The 21,565-nt window shown below is 40.1% G+C and overlaps 1 long non-coding RNA gene across 2 annotated transcripts; it reads left to right on the forward strand.

Annotated features, from left to right (window-relative positions):
- The first annotated feature begins 308 nt into the window (after positions 1-308).
- On the forward strand, positions 309-20,311 carry LOC138103728 (uncharacterized). Of its 2 annotated transcripts, XR_011147821.1 has the most exons (4): positions 309-1,667; positions 18,882-18,982; positions 19,560-19,696; positions 20,167-20,311. It is a non-coding gene; the product is annotated as an uncharacterized lncRNA (long non-coding RNA). The 2 variants fall into 2 exon arrangements; XR_011147820.1 differs by lacking the exon at positions 18,882-18,982 and having other exon boundaries at positions 333-1,667.
- Positions 20,312-21,565: the final 1,254 nt, after the last annotated feature.

Genomic DNA, 21,565 nt, shown 5'->3' on the forward strand with positions numbered 1-21,565 from the left:
TTGCATTGCTTTTACTTCTGTGGTGAGGTGATGCAGCTGCTTTGTCCTTAAGGCCACTTAACAAAGTGAGATGTGTTAACTGCATCACAGGGGGGCAGCAAACTTCATCTTAGTAAAAACCAGGGCAGTGGACGTGAGAAAGTAGAGTTACACTACATATATCCCTTTACTCTACATTAGTGATAGATCTGAAACACCCAGTGGAAGATCTTAATCTGTTTTCTCAAGTAATCAAGTGCAGCTGGATGACAAAAGCCTGTGAGCAATTCAAGGATTTCACCTTTATATAATCTTCATGGGCTGAAGGTGGAAACAATTTACCTGATTTAATTACAGGCTGATGTATAATCTGTGTTCACTTAATGGGATGATTGAGCTAGGCAACATCTATTGTTGATCTCTGTGTACTCCCTGAGGTATCTGGAAGGTGTTCCACCTTATCAAGAGATAAGCATGGAGTGGAGAGTGTGTTTGGAAGCAATGGGAATTTTAATGTGGCTTGTCATTTCAGGAAGACTGCATTATTACTGTAAGCTTTAGTGGTCTCTGGTGGAATTTGTGTCTAATCTTCCAGATAATACCACTCTTAATCGGTGACAACCTGTCTGAGAGAGAGAGCTAAACTGCACATGTGAAATTTATGTCAGTTTTTAAAAAGCCAGATACTGAGTTTGAAGTAGCACTTCCTAGGTATGAAATTTGGCATTCTTTTGGGTATTGAGCTGTCCAGTCTTGTTGAGTCAAGTTGTCCACGTGTACCCATGGAGTTCTTGAAAATCCTGTGACAGTAACAATTGCAGGTTTGAGTAAGTCATACAGACTGAGGCTGCAGTTGTCTTTATTTTTTCCTTTCTGTTTGCTGTTGTCTTGTGTGTTAGAACTCATTTTTGTGGACCACACTCAATTTTTGTGGAATTTCTCTCAGAAGCACTGTGTTGATATTTTATTTGGTTATGTTTGCATTTGCTATGGATTTAAATACAAAGTTCTGTCTTGATTTATTTTCTGCTCCAGTTACTGGGGGGAAAAACAGCCATTGCAACAATTCCTTTTACTTGTTAACAGATAGGAAATGTCTGGTAAACTAGGCAAAATTTAATCTTGTTTTGTTGTCATTTCGAGTTACAAATTTCTTTCCTTTTAAGAAACTCTATATACTCCAGCCAATTCACAGCTGAACTTGAAAGAACTGGGGGAAAAGCAAAACATAGGCTAATAGTGTTAGGCAGAGCTGTTTGCCAGTTTTGACCATTAGGTATGTACCCTATACCTATCTGTCATCAAGGATTTGAAGAGGAAATGTGGGATTTCGTTGGACTGTGATGTGCTTGCACATGACACTTGGGGTAGTTGCAGGGCTGCCAGGTGGGAGAAAAGTCTTGAACCTGAGTCTAAAATTGAGTCTTTTGGGTAGAAGTTGAAGAGGGAGTGGTGATGTAAGAAGTCAGTGCTTTAGTAACTGGGTTAGGACCATGACTCTTTGGTGATAGGAAAGTTGGGAAAGAAACCTTTTAAGTGGGAAGCTTCAAGACAGCAAATTGTCCTGAGAAACAGAAGATCTTGAGACAAAGAATATCTAGAGACTCCAGAAGAAAGAGACTACCTCTTCTCTACTTGTGGTAAAAGTGAAAGAGAACCGGCAATTCTGCGTGCAAAGGATAAAAACCGTAAGTATTAGCCAGTAGGGTGTTCTGTATATTGTAAACCCAGCAACACCTGTGAAGTTGTTGTACTCCATGATCTTGGAGGTAATTTCCAACCTTGATGGTTCTGTGATTCTGATCTGTTATGGAGTAGATGTGAACGTGATTAATTTAGTCTTGCTAAACTTGCTCAAACACAGTCTCACTGGACAGAATGCTCTTGGGATGTGAAGGGCAAAGGGACAAAAACTGAGGCTGGAGCTGTAGTTGCTGACCCCTTTTTTGTGAAGGATTTGTCCTGTTGGTTTGGCTGAATGTCAAGGACCAGTCAATCTCTTACAATCTCTTACAGACTTCAGTAGCAGAGAAGACAGTTGAGAATAATTATACACCATAACAATCAGGTATTTTTACTTTATTGTCATGGTAGCTGTACTTATGTCAAATTTTCATAGAGCAGAATCATAGAATATCCTGAGTTCAAAGGGACCGGTAAGGATCATGGACTCCTGCTGCTGTGCAGAACAATCCAAGAATCACATGTGCCTGAGAGCCTTGTTCAAGCACTTCTTGAACTAGACAGGCTTGGTGCTGTGACTACTTTTTGAGAAGCCTTTTCCAGTGCCCAGCCACCCTCTTGGTGAAAGACCTTTTCCTGATACCCGATCTAAACCTCCCCTGACTCCGTGCCATTTCATCAAGACCAGTCACTGGTCATGAGAGTGAAGTCGGTCCCTGCCCCTCTGCTTCACCTTGTGAGAATGTTGAAGACCTCAGTGAGGTCTCCCCTTGGTCTCCTCCAGGCTGAACAGACCAAGAGACCTCAGCTGCTCCTCGTAAGGCTTCCCCTCCAGACCTTCACCATCCTTGTGGCCCTCCTTTGGATGCTCTCTAGTAGATTCATGTCTTTTTACATTGTGGCACCCAAAACTGCCCCCAGTGCTGGAGGCGAGGCTGCCCCAGTGCAGAGCAGAGCAGGACAATCCCCTCCCTTGCCTGGCTGGTGATGCTGTGCCTGATGCATCCCAGGATACAGTTGGCCGTCCTGGCTGCCAGGGCACTGCTGACTCATATTCAACTTGCCACTGACCAGGACCCCCAGGTCCCTCTCTGTGGCGCTGCTCTCCAGCCTTTTGTTCTGAGGTCTCTCCATACACCCAGGGTTGCCCCATCCCAGGTGCAGAATCTGGCACTTGCCCTTGTAAAACTTGATATGATTGCTGATTGCTCAGCCCTCTTAATTTGTCAAGGTCTCTTTGCAGGGCCTCCCTCTCTGTTCTTGAGGGAGTTGACAGTTCCTCCCAATTTAGTGTCGTTGGCAAACTTAATATTCCTTTGAATCCTATGTCCAAGACATTTATGAAGATGTTGAAGAGAAGTGGACCTATTGAATTTTGTCAATGTAAAAATCCTGTTACTGTGAAGGAGATGATGAATTTTCTAGAAACTTAATAAAATATCATACCAATGTTTGAAAGATGGAAACTGTATGTGGAAAATTCCTACCTTACTGTGTCATAGTTGAGAATGAGAGCATTCTGCCTTGTCTATGGCTTAGATTTTGTAGAAAGCTCTAAAGGGCCCTGGACTATCCTCTTGCCAAACAAGAACAGGTCTGCCAGTTCATTTGTGAAATACACATCTGCTTCAGGTACTTTTCCTCTCTTGAGAGTGCCAGTTTTTAAGTGCTGTTTTGCATAAGCAAGGAGGTATGATCAGTATTGTAGACAATGTCAGCTAGCACTTTCTGAGGCATCTGGTTGGACCCATAGGCTTTAATCCCTTACAAGGTCATTTATCCCTGCAGAGTGGGGATACTGCTTCATGTCCCTATGCTTCTTATGCTTATAGTAAGATCTAAACTGCAGCGTGTGGTGTGTGTGGAATAGCAATTCCAGAAGCATAATTTCAGGAAGAAAATATCTGTGGGGAAAAGGAGAAGGAGAGGTGATGAGAAAAATACCCTTTTTTTGCATGGTATTGTATATTTCTGGTGTTTTTCTCTGCGTACTTTTCTGAGTGCTCAGGTGTAGAAATCTGGAGCTGAAGTTGCGTAGCTCCCAAGAGTGGTTGCTTCTCCATGGTTTAGCTCCATGCTAGGTAGGGGTCTCCCCCTGTCAACCCGATGGCAAGCCAAGGGAAGCTCAATGCCTTGATTTGCATCAGAGCTTATTCACCGTCCATAACATTTCTGTACTCTTGCACAGAAGTGAGGTTCCAATTAGCTATGGTGACAAACCTAACATCATAATACTTGCATAGGTCTTCCTTTCTGTCATCTGTTGATTGGAATGCATTCAGTGATTAAGCTGCAAGTTGCACTGCTGCTTATTAATAGTATTAGTTCTTTTTTATTCCTAATAACTTCTGGAAAAGGATTTAACGTGATTTAATTTTTAGTCCAAAAAATATATCCCATAAATTGTGTCTGGTTCTTAATTTAGTTAGAACAGTTGGGTTTATGCTTGATGGAAATAATCAGCTCATCACCTTTTTTGTAGTAAGAAAAACCTCATTTGATTCTTAATATGGTGGGTTTTTCTATCATTTAGCAGCACAGCAGCATCCACAAAATTGCTTCTGTTTTTATTCACAGTAGAGCAAAAACATGCATTTGCTTTTCCAGCTGTGACATGAAAACATTCAAGTTTTGAATCAGAAGATGTGAAGTAAGTGAGAGTCATGGTACAGTTCACTTTCTCCTCTGAGGCACCTTGTTGATTTCATCTCAGTCTCCCTGGAGACTCCACTTATCATTAAGTCATAAGCTAGCCTAGGGCCTTCCTCTGTTATTTCTGCACAAACAGAATGGAATTTCAGCTTCATGGCCAAACAAGATGCATTGTGACTGTATCCTGTGGTTAGAATGCTTATTTATATTCAGTGAAGCTTAGCTAAGAGGAATGTGGAAAATACTGTCACTCTGGTCCCAGAAGTTGTGTTGAACACTAACATGAGGATCAGGCTAATGTTTTGCAGAGGAAGATGAGAACAACAAGAGGGTAGAATTATATTCCTGTATGTGAAACTCAGGCCCTCTATCTCATAGTAACGGCATTTGGGATAGAATATGGTGACTACTTTAAGTGCAAAGCATAGGATGCAGGGGTAGACATTTTTTAATAATTAGTATTTTCCTTCAGACAGCTTTTCAATTAAAAGAGGAAGTTTATGACTGTGTGATATGTGTTCCGATCTTGCTGAGGCAATGCTATGTGATGATTGGCTCTCGGCATGTGTAAGTTATGCTGTAATCACACTTGCCCTCTTTGAAAAAATACAGGTAAACACAGACCTTTCTGTAGATAACCAGATCAAACAAATTGCTTCCTTGAACATTTGAGCACTTGTGTGTCAAGGATGTTGTTCTGTCTGGGGTTTTTGGACATGGGTGAGCTACACATCTCTGTCATCTTTACTATCATTATCTTCAGACTTGAATGAGAGGCCATGTGTGTTACAGAAACAATCTGTGTAAGTAGAAGAGCATCCTGTCTATTGCCGAGAAATAAAAAATGTTTATGAAATTCTTTCAGACCTTTACAGCAGCACGTTTACCTTTGTAAGAGGTTTTAGTTTAGATTGTTTATGATTCGTGGTACTACTTCTTCATCCATATGTTAAGAAAGTGGTTTCCCAAGTTTATTCTGTGTATTACTGCAGGAAAAGGGAAAGTGTAGCAGAATAATGATCCTTGTCTTTAGAAGAACAGACTTCTTGAGTCAGGCTGTAGATTAGATCCCGTGAGAGGTAGCTGTGGAGAGGTCTAAGACAGTTTTTTGATTGTCAAGAATAGCTTCCTTTGGCTTTGAAGTTCAAAGACAGAGGGGGATGTGTCAGGGGGTCCACATGGTTGAATGGGCAACTCTGACTGAACTCAAGTGTGAAAAGCACTCATACACCAGTGGAAGGGGGGGGATGGGCTGCATGGAAGAAAGGAACATTTCTCAAATGGTGTAGAAGAGGCCAAACTCAGCTGGAACTGAAATTTGTGGTGGATGAGAAGGGCAGCAAGGGCTGTTACAGCTACTTAAGCAGCAAGAGGAGTCTAAGGAACATGTAGACCTGCTGAAAAGATGAGGTGGTAAACTTAGTGACACAGAAAATTGAAAAGGCTGAGTAGCATTTTTTGTTCTTTTTTTACTTGTGAGGTCTGCTGTCAGGTCTCCTAAGCCTGTGTACATAGAGGCCAGGTTTGGGCCACGGTAAAGAAAGGTTGAGTTAAAGACTTCTTAAACAATCTAGACTTATGGAGAAGGTCATGGAACCGAGCAAGGTGCATCCAGTACTGCTAAGGATACTGGTCAATGTCACTGTGAAAGCTTTCTCTGTGGCATTCAAACAGTTATGATGCCTGGGAACTACATTATGACTAGAAGAAGGCAGACATCACAGCTGGCCTGAAGAAAGATAAGACAGATTTGGGGAATTTCAAGCCTTATTGAAGTCTCTAGGGAGATCATCGAGCCAGTCTTCCTGGAAATCATTTCTAGGCCCTTCAGGAAAATGTGATCGGGTAAAGCAAACAACAGCATTACCTGTTCAGATTGTGCCTGACCAACCTGATTGCCTTGTACAATGACGTGATGATTAACAGCGTGGATGTGGGGAGAACAAAATGAATGACACAGCATCTTTGTGTCTGAAGGGGAGAAACATGACTGGATTGGTAGAATTCCAGGTGGGTGGAAAACTGGCTGGGCTCGTGGGTTTAAAGAGTAGGGGTTCAAATAGCGGCTGGTTAGGCATGACATTCCTCAGGATTTTGAATTGCTAACATTTACTGTCTTCATGAATCACCTAGAAAATGGGATGGAGTACACCCTCAGGATATTCCAAGGTGGCATAAAATTGGGGATGGAAATGATTGATAAGGTTGGGACTGGTATTCAGAGGCACAAGTGTTTGAAAAGGACTGATGGGGACCTTCTGAAGTTCAACAAAGGTGCTGAGCCCTGCACTTGGACCAGTCTCATGCAACAAATACGTTGGGGACTGACTGGCTGCAAAGCAGGATCTCAGAAGTCAGGTGGACAAAAAGTCGAAGAAAAGTCAGCAGGATGCCCTTTGCAGCCATGAAAGCTAGGCCCACCCTGTGCAACATTAGGAATGTTTAATTGAGGAAATTCATTAATTCCCTCAATTCAGCACTTATGAGATGGTACCTGGAGTCCTTTGTGCAGCTTGGGCTCAATAGTCCAAGAAAGATGCAGACATACAGGAAGGAGTGTAGTGGTGAGCTACCTAGAGGGTTGCTGAAGCACGTGATATTCAAAGGGAGAATATCCTGTGAAATTGTGTTGGTTTGTCTTGAAGAAAGAACGGCTTGGAGAGAGCTTTCTCTTTTTGGCTTTTTAGTGGGTGGTTGTAGAGAATTCAGGCTTCTGGAGGTGCAGAGGGAAAGGGTAAGGATCAACGGGCTGATGCTGCAGCAGGAGAAGTTCTGAGTAGGAATATTAGGAAAGATTTCATAGTGAGAAAGGTTAATTGCTGGAGGAGATTGCTTAGAGAGACTGTGGAGACTGGAGACGCCCAAAGCTTGACTAGACAAGACTGAGCAATGTTACCTGATTTAAAAGTTGGCTCTCATCTGAGCAGAAATGTGAACTAGACAGTCACCAAAGGTCCCTTCCAACACTGTTCTGTGGTTCCGTTAGCAGCAGCATAAACATCTAGGAAGAGTCAAAATAAAGTGATGGAAAGAAAGCCATAAGGCAAAAGACCCAAACAGTCAAATTTACAGAATTTAAATAAAAAAAGTGAGGAAGAAGAGTTGCTTGTATTTGAAATCCTGTAATTTTGAAATTTAAATGCAATGAGAGTTAATACGTTTGTGTAAAATTTATGACATATCCTACCCTTCTGTCTTGAGGCAGGGAGAAATGCTGTATTAAGCTGCTCATTGTTAGCCACAATTAATTATAACTCAATGTCTGGAAACAATCAGAATGTGGAACACATTTCTTGCAAGCACAAAAAAAAGAAAAGAACACAAAGAAATGGAACGAAGGAGAATTAGAGCTGTTATGCAGTTATGAACAGACTGAATTTTCTGTATTGAAAGATGCATGATTGTTTCTTGTTTTACAGGATATAAATTTTAAGAGAAGTGTAGACAATGTCCCCTTAACCCTTTGCATTCCCTCATGGATTGCAGCTATCTTGGCGTATTAGTCAGCCATGGGAACTCAGAAAAAGCAGATTAACTTGATACTCTATTAGTAAGCTGTCTGGGAGTGGTTACAGAGAAACAGAAAGCTGCTCGATAGGAGGTATTGGAGTCTGAAACTCCAATCCCCAAACTTCTGGTTGTAACTTAGCCCTCTTGTGTCTTCTTGAGAAAAAGTGAAAACAAAGTTGAACATGCCATATACTTGCCAATATTGTAAATCTTGCTGCAAAGATTTATGAAGTTAATTTGGTTAGTTGGTACTGTGATGTAATCAAACTGGAAAAATTATTATATCCTCTGTCAACTAGATTTTTCTGTCTTTTGAAATTATAATTCAGGAGGATTGAGGAATTGAAAAATGACATATTTGGTGGGCACAAATGTTTAAAACCATCTTCACAGCCCTGAAAGAAGTGACCTGCAGCAGTTGGCTGGCTAATCTAGGCACTTGTGGCCAGACATTAAAATTCTTCCTCTTTTCTTTCCCTAAGTAAAATAAGTTTTTCATGGCTAGCAGTACATTTTTTTGACTCACAGTGATCAGTCTGAACTTTTTGTAGCTCCCATTTGAAAACCACTGGGATAGATTTTAACAAAATAATTCTAAATTAGGCTTTCACAAGGAAATTTTTTTTTAGTTGTTTATCTTAGACGTATGAAATGTACTGCATCTGATATGTTTCAAAATTAATGTGACAAAACGAGATTAAAAAATTGAATACTTTTTAAAAATTCAATACATTGTAAATGGAACAATGGATAATTGAACAAAATAGAGTAAGAAAGAATACAACAATCAAAAATTTAATAATTATGTAGTATAATGGAAAGGAAGAAGGCAAATCTCAAGGCAGATAGGATAATGGGATACTGAGAGTAGGAAATTAAATAAATACGGCTTGCTGAACATGACTTCAGGTCCAGATACTGAGGACTGCAGTAAGTATAATTTTAATGTATATTTTATTGACGTGTTTTTCAAATGCTCTTAACAGACATCTGCCTTTGTAATTTACACTGGTTTCAGTGGGATCCACATGCAGCCCTTCCTGAGCACTTATACAAATTCCTTATGTCCTGTCTGCCTAAACCAGGACATATTAAAATATTAAGATGTATAAAAATCATTGCAGTAGCGAGCAATATTGTTGTCCAGTGAAAGACATCCTGATTCTTGTGTGTGTTCTGTAACTGAGATGGCACGGACTTGGTAAGCGGGTACAGCGAAAAATGCCACACCCATATATCCACAGTGAAGCGCCCTTGCGTCTTTGTTAGAAGCGGCATGCTGTGCTTTCAGGGGAAGGATCTTGCCTTGAGAGCGGCGGATAGAATTCCCGATCCAATCGCCGTACGTGTGCTGCCCCGGCGCGGCCACGCGGGGGCAGCCTGAGACCGCTGATGGACTCGGCCTCCGGCGGTTCGGGCTTTCCCCTGGTGTGTGACAATGCTGAAAGAGCTGTTAAATTTTTTCAGTCAATATTGAGTGACTACAGCATTAGTCAGTAGGGGCTGAACAGTAGGAGCATGCTAATAGCAAAAGTTGTAACGAAAAATAAGTGATACAGGCTTTTAAATGGCGTCTGCTCTGAAGCACAGTGTTTCTGGTTTGCAGAACAACATTCATCACTTCAGCGTGGTTGAGATTGCCTTTTTTCAGAGTTTTAGCTTCTAATTAGCTTGATACAATCTTAAGAGCTGCAGTGTGTTAGTTTAGGAAGAAAAATCTTGCTGATGTCTTTGTGCATCATGCATTGAATGCCCTTGAGAATTTATTACATACACTCATGTTTGTATGAACTTGATGTTTCTGGAGGGTCCTTTCCAAGAATTATCAATGTAAGTGCTACAAAGATGACATGCATTTCATGTTTTGAAGCTAGCATGTGTAAAAAATTATCTTCACATCTTACATAGTCACTGCAGGCGCATACAACATAGGTGGTTGCATAACTCTTTACAATAGAAATCCTACCTTTGTTGTCTCATTATTCAGACAAGTACTGGATTGGTGCAGTGTATCATTACATTTCTAGAACTATATCAGAACCCTTAGCGGAAAAGGGTCATTGAAAAATCTCTGAGTAATAACTCAAAATAGCTAACAACCACTTAGCTGTAATTATATAACAATGCAATCCTTTTTTCAGAAATGCTTTGGATTTATGCACAATTCTGTAAAAGCCCTTACTGAATAATGCTGTAGTCACTTAACGTTGACTGAAAAAACTTAACAGTTCTTTTAAATCATTCTTCAGCGAAAGCGTTGCATTGCATTTAGGAGGAGCATTAAGGTACAAAATGGGGTCTGAATGCCAAGTCAAGGGTATTCTGAATCTCACTGGTTCTTTCATTTTGCTGTTTGTTGTTGGGGGGTTTTTTTGGTTTTTTGGGTTTTTTTTTGGTAATATTTTTTCCCCTACAAGTGCGATTCTTGTATCTGATTCATTAGCTCCTTTCATTTAGACTACAACTGGTGCCATGCATGGCTGAAAAACTTACTGAAGCAGTAATCAATCCTGTGTATGTCATGGACAAACACTTCAATTAACCAAGACAGCTCACAAGATGAGGTCCTTGAATATTCTTCTAGTCAGAGGCACCTGTTTTTTTTTTTTGCAAGAGCATAAGGAGTATATGTGGTGCTGAATAAATCAATCCAGATCAAGTGAAAAAAATAATCCAGGAGTGGTATCTTTAGGTTAGCTGCAGACCTGTGTTAGAATAGAAAGCACAGTAAAAAGTGTGTTGCAATTCTAAAATAGAAAGTTCTAGCAATAAGTAGTGGAAACTGATGAGAAGATTTTAACTTCAAGTTACACTGCTTCATCACCTGTAAATATCCTTTTCAGTCTACAAGAAAAACATCTGTATTTTCTGTGTTTTTTCCTAGTAGCTGCATATGTATGTATGTGTCTACATTGCTGTTGTTAAAACAGTGAAACCAACAACATAGGACTTTCTCATGGAATCATAAACCAGATGAGACCTTAACACAGTATGTGTCTCATTTCATGCTTTAGGCTGCTAGTGCTCTGAAAAGGTGAAAATGAAGTAGAGAAGGATATGTTTTCTGAATCTTAATATCCAATTCAAAATAATTTTGAGAACGCTACTTTCAAGATGTAACTTGTTTTAAAGAATTTTAATATGTAATTCCAAATCTTTTAGCAATACTTCTTTCAAGAAGAACATTGTTTTAAGGGTTTTGTTATTAAAAAAAGAGGGGAAAAAAAGGTAGTGAAAACTGGTAGGTATAGTTTGGTCATTGTATTGGGTTTACATGCCAGGTTTTGGTAGTGGGGCTCTGTTTGTGGGGGGCCTGCAGGGGTGGCTTCAGTGAGAAGCAGCCAGAAGCTTCCTTTTGTTCAGCAGAGCCAGCCCCAGGCAGCTCCAAGATGGTTGTGCCACTGGCCAAGGCTGAGCCAATTAGAAGTGATGGTAACTCCTCTGTGACAATTTATTTAAGAAGAAGAAAAGAAAGTATTGCGCAGTTGTAATTGTGGCCAGAGAAGAGCAGAGTGAGAGGATCAAGAACCCTGCAGACACCAAGGTCCATGAAGGAGAGGCAGGAGCTGCTCTAGGCACCAGAGATTAAATTCCCCTGCAGATCCTGGTGCAAGCCATGGTGAAGCAGTTCCATGGGGATGCAGAGATCCACCTGCAGCCCCTTGAGGAGCCTCACACCAGAGCAGGTGGATGCCTGGGATCAGGAAAGCTAAGGCACAGCTGGAGCTAAATTTTACAAAAGGTGTGAGAAATACTAAGGGCTTCCACAGGCATGTTAGTCAGAAAAGAAAGACACCACTCCACACAATCCTAATAAATAAGAGAGCTGACATGGAGACACTGAGGTGTTCAAGAACTGCATTGCCTCAGTTTTCACTGATAATTCTCTTCCTGCTGCTATCAAGTCCCTGCATGTCAAGAGAGGAACTAGAGGAATGAATCCGTGACTACCATAAGAGATCAGGCTCAAGACCATCTACAAAACTAAAAATATGGGACAGAATGAGATGCATCCTAGAATCCAGAGGGAACTAGCAGACGTAATTGCTAATCCAAAAGCTCAGTGCCCAAATAGAAATACTGAATGCTGCCCCTCAGGAGTCCATATTGGGACCAATACTTCTCAATATCTTCAGCTCAGCATAGACAGTGGGAGTTAGTACATCCTCAGCAAGTTTGCAGATAACACCAAGATGAAAAGTGCCAGGTGCAAGGTCCTGTATCTGGGTCAGGGCAGTGACCAGTATCAGTATTTGTTGGGAGGTGACTGGATTGGTGGCAGCTCTCAAGAGAAAGAGTTGGCCATATTGGTAGATGAAAAAGTAGGTATGAGCTATCAATTTGCACCTGTAGTGTAGAAAGTTAATCATATCCTGGGGTGCATCAAAGTGGGCATGGTCAGCAGGTACAGGGGGTGATTCTTGCCTTTGGCTCTTGTGTGACCTTACCTGGAGTACTTTGTCTAGCGCTGGGGCCTCCAGTACAAGAAAGAGATAGATCTGTTGGAGTGGGTCTAGTTGATGGCCACAAAAATAATCAGAGGCCTGGAGCATCTTTCCTGTGAGGAAAGGCTGAGAGAGCTGGGATTGTTAAAGCCTGGAAAAGAGAAGGCTGCAGGGAAAACTTACAGCGATTTTTCAATATATGAAGGAGATGAGTAAGCAGAAAGACAGCGAAAAGGCTTTCTGAAATTGAAAGAGAGTAGATTTAGATTGCATATAAGGAAGACATTTTTTATGATAAGGTTGGTAAGACACTGAAAACAGGTTGCCTGGAGAAGTATATGCCCCATCCCTAGAAGTCTTTAACATCAGGTTGGATGAGGCTTTGAGCAGCTTGATCTGGTGAAAGAAGTCCTTGCCTTGGGCATGAGGGTTGGACGAAATGAAATACTAAGGTCTCTTCTAATGCTACCCAGACCATGATTTTGTGTTATTTGCTGGGAACAATTTCCTACCTGTATCTTGTGATTGTCCATCTGAAAAGGTACAAGACTGTACTTGCTTTTTCTCATTGGAATATGCAAGTCATATTGGAATATGACTGGGCTTCAGCAGATAATTCTTTTTTCACAGGCTAGGTCAGATGCTTCTTGATTTTATCACCCATACAACAAAGATCAGCCTTCAATGAGCATTTATGGGAGCAGAGTTTAGTCCTTGAATTAATAATATGTGTGGAAAGTCAACATGACAGAATCAAGCATGAGTCAGAATTAGCAAAAATGTTAATGGAGTCATATTCCCACCATATTGCTCAGTACATCTGGGTTGTGATTGCCTTAGCTTGGAACAGTGTCGACTCAGGTTTCCTCAGCTTTGTAATAGCACTAGAAGGAAGCCAATGTATTAGAAGTACTGTCTGTGACTGTGGCTAAGGAACATATTTTTTAATAAGCTGTTTAATGAACTGCAAACGTTTGCATTTTCTTTCTTAGATTTCTACTTTGGATTGACTAAATGCAAGCTGCAGGAAGAAAAACAACCCAAACAACTCACTGGTTTAGCTTTGGCACTTTCAACCACTCTAATAGAGACATTATTGTTCAGCTGCAGCTCACTTTATTTTTACCTTTTCACAGTGAAGACATATGGATGAGACATGGAAAGTGGGAAATTAATTTGGGAACAGTCACTTTTAATTTTCTTAGGACTTCTGAAAGCATTATAAAGGCACTGAATCCCTAGGGAGATACAATGCAGTTTTGAGATGTTTGACAATCCAGGAAAGAGGAGAGTCATAAGAGGCAGTGCCTCTGTATGCTGATCTGAAGAAGGATTGCTTAAAGTTCTGGCTTCTCTCCCATGAAAAAAAAATAAGTCGGAAAGCCACAGATCTATTTTCTGTCTTTCTGGAATGTGTAAGTTTCCGTGTTACTGCTCGTTTCTGTCTCATTTTTTAAAAGCCCTGACTTTGTCTGTGCTCTAGTGGTTTCAAGAGATCATAGCTAAAACTTAAAGACACCAGACTTCCTTTTCTTTCCCCAGTCTTCCACCACTGCTTGCTGTTCTTTTAGGTATGATCTGAAACAAGAAGCTTGGACTGTACTAAGCCTTACTCTCTTATAGGAAACTGTTTCCTGTAAGTTGATTAAAATTATTTTAAAGTGGAAATATTTCTGGTAAGCTTTTATCACTGAGTGATAATTTCAGGGAACAGTTTTTCACTAGGCAGCCTTTGGGTTCAGTATATTTTAAAAAATATAAAATACTTCTTATCTGTGTTTGAGGTAATTCTGATATCCAGCTATTAGCTGATTTGTGAGTTTTGTGTTTGGATACACCAGAGTGCTTCTGTGGGAAAATAGGCTTCATTCTTCCTTCATGTCCCATTGCCAGCTTTCATGAGGCTACATCGGTAGAAGTGTTGCAAAAAATAGGCATTTACAGGTAGAAAAGTGATTTGAGCTTAGAAAAGTTCTTTGTAAGATATTCAGAATGTAGCTCTGCTAATTAATGAAAATAACCAACACCAAAACAACGCTAAATCTTCACAGGGAAAGGAGATCAGAAAGGAGACAGAATTAGCTTAATAAGATGTTTGTCTTGCTTCTAAGTGGAAGTTAGAGACTTGCAATAACAAGATTCTTAACAAGGTTAAGGCTTTTTGCCTATTACAATATTGCTGCTTTTTCCAGAAAAGAGCAAATAGCTCTTGTAAATAGGACTTTTAAACACATGTGAAAGCTATAGATTATGTTCTATTTATTCTTATGCTGCTTTACTGTGAGCATTAATGCATTCTTATCCAGCAAAGTATCAGGTATTACTATGAAAGCTAGATGTGTAATGTAGTATTAGTTGCTTCATTGCTAATTTCTGTTTATATAATTGGAATTAGTTGGGGGTATTTCAAAGATGCTGGCTAGAATGCTGACGTTAACTGAAACATTTTGGTTAGCTATATGTAAAAAATATATTAGCGTAGCCTTCCCTACACTGTTTCCCGATATACCTGAGCAGTAGAGGGAACAGTTAGTCAATGCTTCAATTCTCAACCTGTCTACCACCACTGGTGATGTAGTGTCAGTGATAAAATTTGCCAGTCTGTTTGATTGAGGTGAATTGTTTTTGGCTATCTGTTCAGGGATGTAGTCACTAAAAGAAGTATGGAAAGAAAGAGTAAATTCCTCTGGGCTTGAATGTAGTGATTGGAAGGCTCAGGGCAGCATGCAGAAGCCTGTGTCAGAGTGACAAATATCCTCGTAAGGCAGTTTATGTGGGCACCGCATCTAGCAATATTTGGGATGAGTCAGAGGTGGGGTTGAGAGCTGGAAACATATGTCATGAGCAGGTTCTGATCTACAAACCAGCAGTTAGAGCAGCTTGGGTGGTACTGTTCTGAATTTGAGAACAAGGACTGTCTAATTTATGGAAGTCCTTGTTAATCCCTGGTGAACAGCAGAGAATCAGAAGGTTGCAAAGTGCTCTCAAGCCATTTTAAAATGCTTTCCCAGTGTGTTTTGTTACTTTTGGCAGATTCTGCATCATGCCTTAGAGGAGTTGTACTGCATCTTGTGCTCTTTCTAAGGTCACCCTGTATCTGCCTGTGTTATCATTGTTTTGACAGCAACTTTCTGAAAGCACATTTCTGTAAATGAAGTCCAGTGATAGTAAGAAAAGAGAGATTCCAGTAAGACTAATGGCAACTGCATTTTCTAATCTGGGGAAGAAATTTATTCCCTTTTTATACTGGCAGAAATGAAAGAATTCCATAATTGAGGGAAATATTTTTCCTATCTGTATGATAGACCATGACAGGTGCTTTTCTACAGACACAAGTGAAAGCACTAGGCAAAGGTTCTTTGAATAAATGAATAAAACATTAGAGCTAAGGTTTACTGTATGGTTCTGATATGAAAATTTGTTCATAGTATTTCCTGAAAATTAATTAATGCACAGGAAGCAGAGCTGATTCCTGATTGCTCATACATAGTGCAATCACAAGGTGGAAATAAACAAAATAATTAGACAAGCTTTAGTGTTACGGGAATAAGAGTGACATTTGTTTATCAGTATTTCAGCTATATTCCTACCATCCTGAGACTGAAATTCACTGTTAAACAAAAGCTGGTCTCATCCCTCTGACATGTTATTTTGTGGGCTCCATGGACCATGGTTGCTTGTTTGTACTGAACCCACTGTAATGAACTGCCTTGTTTTTGTTATCCAGTGCTGTGAGCAATATATACCAGAATTCTGCAAATGTTTTTTTGGTTTTGTTTTGTTTCCTTCTGTCAGTTAAGCTGCTGAAGCAGCCCACCTCGCTTCTAATGTATAATCACAAGAATCGTGTTTATTGGTTTATTGTGCTAAAAAGATTTGATGCCCCAACGATGATTTTGTTGGCTCTGAACTACTTCCCTTTGTAAGGCTGTGTATCGTTAACACAACATCAGAAACAGAGTCAGCCTCCACTGACAGAAGGTAATTTCAGCTCACATCCTCGTTTTCCTCTACAGAAAATTTTGCATCCTTTACAAACAAGGCATAACCTTCACCTGAGTTCTGTAACTAGTTTGTGCCTTTAAACTGAGTATTTGTAAAATGGGAATAAGTGGTTAGGATAGGTAGATGAATAGATAACCCAATTAATAAATAATTCAGTTATGTAAGCATCTTGTGAAAGTTCCCATTACTCTTCTATCAGAACTGTCAGATCTTCCTGTCAGTGCATTATTCTTACTATAAAAATGAGAGTAACTGCATTATATTTTTCATACCCCTATTTTACTTTCATGAAGACAGTCTGTTTGCTCACAATCAGGAGACCAAACTCAGAAGTAACTTCTTTTTTTTCTCATTGCTGATATTTTTTTACACCATGTAGTGGTCTAATACAGTGACACATTTAAAATCTCTTGAAATCCTCTTAAAATGGGAACTCTAAAATGGGCAAAAATAATAGACTACCTTGTTAAGATTTGAATGTGTCTTCTATACTTATGCATAAACTGAGTTCTGAATGTGAGCTTAGATTTTGTTATTATATGTTTGGGGTTTTTTTTGTAAGCTGCTCCACTTTTTTGCAACTTAGGAAAATTTGGTGTTTCATGAGAAGTTGTGTGATATTCAATTAACACCAAATTTAAATTAGTCTTTTAAGAAAGAGAATTATGCAAAAGTAAGAGGATGTTGGGTAATTGTGTTGAGGGGTGATTCTTTGTAACATTAAACCGGTCCTACTCAAACTGATGAGATTTTAACGTGCACCTCTAATATCCAGCAGCTTCTTCTCACAGAGAAAAGGGAATACTCAGAACACAGTCACCTTAGGAATCACGCTTTGTATTACTCTTTTATATTTATTCAGTGAGCCTAACATGGCTCTGTGATCCTCCCGTCAGATGTAGGGGTATGACCTATTTTGAGAAACATCAGTCAGAAATGTTAGGAACTCAAGCAAGGACTGATGTTCACGCTTATTCTGACATAGTGTTCCAACACAGGAAATGGCATGGTGACTTTTAAGGAGTGGTAGAGTAATAGGACTTCCTGTGCTTTGTTTTCATTAGTGGAGGCCAAAAAAGCTTTTACTCTAGCCTTACTAACAGAGCCTTTCATACCACTGATGACAATGAAACTGCTGCTTGTGTTTTAAATGTTCCTGAAGACAAATATTTGACAGACAGCTGAAACACTGTCCCAGTCAAATCTTCTAAAAGATGTTGGGTATCTCCACATAGTAGTGAATTAGACGAGATTTGGGAAACTTGATGGGACCCACTTGAGAATTCAGTTTGTAATTCTGCTGTTGTTGTAAGCATTTTATTTGCTTCCTAATTTTAAGTCCTACAATCATATATGTTTCTTCCAGGTACTTTCCAAGACATCAGAGTTTGTTATGTTAACCCTCATTTCTCTGTGGATCTGCCACATCCATATTTCACTGATCTTCTCAGTGTGTAACTTAGTGCCTGGAGTAACACTGATGAGTCTTTTAAGCAAGAGAATCATGCAGAAGAAAGTGAGGGATGTACGGGGTTGGGGTTTTTTGTTTGTTTGTTTGTTGGTTTGTTTTGTTTGTTTTGTTTTTGTTCTGTAAAAAAAGCTCTAATGAGCTGGTGTCTAGGCACTGAGATGGGCGTTCTGACTTTGACTCAGATTTTCTATGTTCCCCTAGGAAAACCGCAGATCTCCAGAAGTGCAGCTATGAGATTTGATTTTAGCTAAAACCAACAGTTCATGTGTCCCATGTTGTGTGCCAGCCACCTCAGTTGTGCTGGGGCAGCTGAGAGTACCAGTCCAGACCCATTTCAACCTATTCCCCATCTGAACTGTCACACATTTTACCTGCCCCTTTTCATGCCTTCTTGTCCTTTTTCTTGTAGTAGTAACTACATTGTTTCCATTGCACAATTAACTAGGAGGTGACTAGGATAAAATATTTTGCTACTGCCACCACTAAAATAGATGTTTCTTACCCTGCTTCCTTCCTGCACCATCTTACCACACAGAGCCACTGCAGAAGAGAAGGTCAGAAGATGGGCCAGGAGGGAAGCTTCCAAGATTTAAAATGCCTGAGGCTGCTGTGGCACCATACTGCTACCTTTGCCTGAGGTGTAGACAATAAATAATACATGTTACATAAGCCTGTGTAATTTCCTATTTCTGTAAAAAGTACAAATACTGGAGTGAGTGAGGAACATTAAGACTCACTAGGCGATATGTTATTGGTAATGCAATGTGAAGACGACAAATTATAGCCTATTTTTCATCTGTTCTCTAGTTGTTCATGAAAAGATTTCAGAGAATCATAAAATGGCTTGGGTTGGAATGGATGTTAAAGACCATACGGCTCCAACCATCCTGCCATGGAGAAGAACACCTTTCACTAGACAAGGTAGCTCAGAGCTCCATCCAGCCTGGCCATAAACACCTCCAGGAATGGGGCATCCACAACTTCTCTGGGCAACCTGTACCAGTGCCTCACCACCCTCCCAGTAAAGAATTTTTTACTAATACCTAATCTAAACCTACTCTCTTTCAGTTAGAAGACATGGCCTCTTGTCCTGTCACTATATGTTCTCGTAAACAGTCTCTCCGTCTTTCTTGTAGGTTCCCTTCAGGTGCTGGAAGGCCACAATTAGATCATCCTGAATCTTTTTCTTCTCAACAGTGAACAATCCCAATTATCTCAGCCTGTTGTCATAGGAAAGGTGCTTCATCCCTTTGATGAACTTGGTGGGCTCCTCTGGACTCACTCCAACAGGTCCATGTCCTTCCTGTGCTGGGACCCCAGAGCTGGATGCAGTGTTCCAGGTGGGGTCTCACCAGAGCAGAGCGGAGGGGCAGAATCCCCTCCCTGCCCTGCTGCCCACGCTGCTTTGGATGCAGCCCAGGACACGTTTGGCTCTCTGGGCTGTGAGTGCCCATGGCTGGGTCATGTCCAGCCTCTCACCCACCAGCACCCCCAAGTCCTTCTCCCCAGGGCTGCTCTCCATCTGTTCATCCCCAGCCTGTGTTGGTACCAGGGGTTGCCCTGGCCCGGGTGCAGCACCTTACACTTGCTCTTGTTAAACCTCATGAGGTTCCCATGGGCCCAGTTCTTGAGTTTGTCCAAGCACCTCCATAGCAGCATTTGGACAAGCTTGTTTTGAGTCTATAATGTTTTATTAATGCCAGAATGACTGTTACTATTTGGGCTACTCATAGACTCTGGATTCCTTGCAGATTCATTTTTTATTTTGTATTTTCATTGTAACTTTGTCTGTCATTAAATGAATTATCTTTTAGGTGATGGCAGAAGGAAAAGGTGAAGAATTACATCAACTTCCTGGTTCCTTGTATTTTTCTGAAGAAAGTGAAAACTTTCGTCTGAGAAGAGTCAGGACAAACGCACTGTTGTTTGATGGATCAGGGCACATGGCTGGGTAAACTAGAATTAACCTAATATTCTTCTTTTGTTTTCTATGGCATTTTGAGTAATTTGCACCATCCTTTTTGTGCACCATCTTGAGCCACAGTGAGGTTCTTAAGTCCATGTTAGCAGGGCCTGTCTCTCTTCATACATTGTACAGTGTGCAGTGCAAGAGGGGCGATGGTGTCTGTCTGTCTGTACACATTGCCATAATGAATACCTGATTGCTTCCTGGAAACTTAGTCACTATTTGACTAGATGATGACTGATAAAGTAGTGCTAGTGTTCAGGTTAGGTTAAAATCTTAGTTCCTTGTAAACTATTTTGATGCAAGATCAGTCATAGGAACTGCATCTGGGTAATGCTCTACCTTATTTACTTGACTTTTTGCAGTTAAATAGCTTTGGTTGTTTTCTCAAGCCCCATCTGTTCTTACTTCCCTTATTTAAGATGAAAATCCTTTCATTGATTGTTTTCCTTCAGAGATGTGGAAAAGCTGGTGAACTCTGCTTTCCATTGAGGAGAACTGACTGTGGCATCCATGTGCAAGTCCTGATCCAACTAAGTGTGCACTTCGGAAGTCAGTGGTAAACTGCACTTAAAAGGAAACAAATGCCTTTCTGGATTGATGTCAATCAGTCTGATTAAATGTCAGGGTAATTTTACCTCAGAAACCCTTATGCTTAAAGAAGAAAAAGATAATTTTATTTTCCAAAGAGAATCTCGAGAAACTTTTGAATAGATCTGAAGTGCAGATTTCTTTGGTTAGCTCAATTGTTGTGAACATTTTTGCTTTCATTTGGCAGTGTGAAAGAATGTGTCACTTAGCCTTTTTTCCTTTTTTGCCTCAGGGAGCAACAATGTAATATACTGTACATCTTGAGGTTATGTCTTGCCTGTCAGAATTTGTTCTAGATCACTAGTTTGCCTGATGCAAGATGGGGTCAAACTGCATATCAATGAAAAGTGTCTCAGTTGCCAGCTGCAGTAATAAAGCTAATATTCAATAGGAAAGAAATGTGTTAAATCAAGCCAGATTCTTAACAGTTTTGTAGCTCCTTGGAGCTATTTCTGAATGAAGACAAACCTTTTTTGAAGCATATTATATGAAAGAAAAATTCTAATTTTCATTTGATACATGGAACAATCTTAGCTCATGTGCCCTCAGCTGTTTGAAATGAGCAGGGTGTCTTTCATACTTGTCCTTATTGGCTAACGATGGAGAGAAACACAGAAACCAAAACTTTTAGGGGCTAGAAAGGAGGAAAAAGAAGATATTTCTCAAAGAGCATAATGCTGGAGACGTGCTTGCTATACTTTCTCATTGATAAGTGGATAAGTGTGATGAAGACTTAATCCTCTTTCTGGCTTCTGGACATCCTTGCAAAGATAATCCAATCTGCACTGGTGTCTCCACACCTGTGGAAAAATTTGACTTTTAGAGAAGTATTTTTGTGTGGACAAAGTTAACAAAGCAAAGGTTGAAGAGAGTAAATGATTCTCTGACTTCTGACTGAGAACTACTGTCTGGCCACTTGAACTGACATCCTGGTGTTGTCTTTGAAATACAATAATAAAGGCACAAAGACAAAGGTCCTTTTTTAGGATTTTGGTTTCAGAACTGATGATAGACACATCTTACATGCATTTGTAAAGAGAGGGAAATACAGTATTTTTGTTACATGTGGGTGGAGCAATGGTACTGGATGGAGCTAATAGTACTTTTCTGTGCACTATAGCTGCATTTGTGGACAAATAGTCACCAGCAAATTTTAATTATAGTTTTTCTATTACTAGTGATATACTATATTGTTACAATTCTTGACATCAAACTGTAAAAAATAAGACTGTAGAAGTCACAGTAATTTACTCAACTCTGCAA

The sequence above is a fragment of the Aphelocoma coerulescens genome (genome assembly GCF_041296385.1).
Source record: "Aphelocoma coerulescens isolate FSJ_1873_10779 chromosome Z unlocalized genomic scaffold, UR_Acoe_1.0 ChrZ, whole genome shotgun sequence".
Lineage (NCBI taxonomy): Eukaryota > Metazoa > Chordata > Aves > Passeriformes > Corvidae > Aphelocoma > Aphelocoma coerulescens.